Source organism: Phaethon lepturus, unplaced genomic scaffold (assembly GCF_000687285.1).
Source record: "Phaethon lepturus isolate BGI_N335 unplaced genomic scaffold, ASM68728v1 scaffold32735, whole genome shotgun sequence".
In the NCBI taxonomy this organism is placed as follows: Eukaryota; Metazoa; Chordata; class Aves; order Phaethontiformes; family Phaethontidae; genus Phaethon; species Phaethon lepturus.
In genome coordinates, this window is record NW_010541814.1 from 46,621 (window position 1) to 48,310 (window position 1,690).

General features: G+C 49.0%; 1 protein-coding gene across 1 annotated transcript in view; it reads right to left on the minus strand.

Annotated features, from left to right (window-relative positions):
- Positions 1-968, minus strand: part of PLA2G6 (phospholipase A2, group VI (cytosolic, calcium-independent)) — a 9,819-nt gene extending 8,851 nt beyond the window's left edge. The window contains exon 1 of the mRNA XM_010287842.1: positions 847-968. The gene's annotated coding sequence lies outside the window, so the exon portion shown is untranslated. The remainder of the gene's footprint in view (positions 1-846) is intronic.
- Positions 969-1,690: the final 722 nt, after the last annotated feature.

The following is a 1,690-nucleotide window of genomic DNA, read 5'->3' on the forward strand; positions in this document are numbered from 1 at the left end:
ACACGGCCGGCTGGCAGATGCCAGCTGCACTGCCCCAAGCACTGGAGATGGGATTCCTCTTCTTTTACCACAGAACTAGCTGGTGGTTTCACAATCTGGTTAGAGCTTCTGGACGTTTTGGGACTTATATGCAAGTGTAGCAACTGGCCGAGAGCCATGGAGAAAAAACCCAGTTCTTACTCAGGCCAGAATCCTTGCAGACTGGAGGGAAAAAGTCTGCTTTTTGATCTTCTCTTTATAAGCCAAGCAGATTTATGTCTGCTCTAAAACTCCACCGGACGTTTCTGAGAGGGATGTGATACTGCAGGAAGGAAAACAGTCCTGCCATAGGAATGTCCTCTGCTTGCAACAAGCACCATTGAGATGCTCCAGCATGGCACATCACACCACTGATCTGCCCACCTCTGGCAGAAGATGGACCATAATGCACGTGCCACCACGCTGTGCCTACCTCACATTCTCCCTGCGTTTTTCAAGGCATCAATCGGCCTTCTTCCGTGGAACTGTCAGTAATGAGAGGAGAGCTCCCCCCAGGGGTTAACAGTGACACTGCTGCAATTTCCCCAACAAAAGGGGAAAAGGGACAAGCTGGCAGGTTCACAGCCAAGGATGACATACTAGGGATGAGGCCACCAGCTTGTTTCACTACAAGGCTCCACTGCTCTGTTCCCCGTGGCAAACAGCACTGATCAGCACAGGGCAAAGAGAATCAAACACCAGGCTGCTGGCTGGGCTCTAACACCCCCAGGGCTCTGCACATGCACTCAGGAAAAGGAGAGGAGCAGGAGGAAATAAATGGGTGCTGGGTGGCAGCACAGGCCCTGGCCACAGGTTGGCTTCATTCACCTCTGCCTTCTTTGCCCAGTGCAGCGGAGTGGCTTCATAGCGTGGGTCCTTGGAGTGAACTTGGCTGGCATCCACCTCGAGGATGGCCTGGGCGCACCTGGCAAAGACAATGAGATGAAGGGATGGGGGGCTGCTGTCTTGACTCAAGACCTCCCCTCATATCAGCACCTGCCTCCTGCCCAGAGCCTTTCAGGAAACCCTTCAACAGCAGCAGGCTCTCTGCAACACCTGCAAGTTCATCAGCTGCAGTTTTGTTTTGCTCTTTTTAGAAAGGAAGGGCACAACAGGAAGCATACAAGGAGCACGGCATTCAGAGGAAGCAGGAGAATCCCTTCCCAGTCAAAGTTGTGGAGCAACATCTGGGTGCTTCTCCAATACAGGAATACATTTCTGAAAACTTGCAAGACCCAAGGGGAAATTATTCTCTTCTCCCTCTCTGTCCGTGGAAACATGGGGATAAAACTGCAATAGTTAAATACTTGCTGAAATTAAGAATCTGTGTACTTCCCTATGAGTGAAAAATCACAGCTATTGTGAATAGACTAGTATCTAGTGCCTAGAAAGTGTGGGTAGGTAGACTTATGAAACAAGCATACTCTCTCCACTCTGAAATACCACGAAGTAAACCATGTACAAGAGATCAAGTCCCACTCCAAACTAAGGGACCTAAGCACGTTTTTGGCTTGTGAATGTGTCTCTGATATTGAAAAGCACTTTTCAAACTACTGAAAAATTAGCTAGCAGCAGCTAGTGTTGACTTGAGAGCCCTATTTCTAGAGCTCAGAAACTCTATGAAAATTGAATATTATAAAGCACTGGTCTGGTTCGGCCCACTGATTACTAC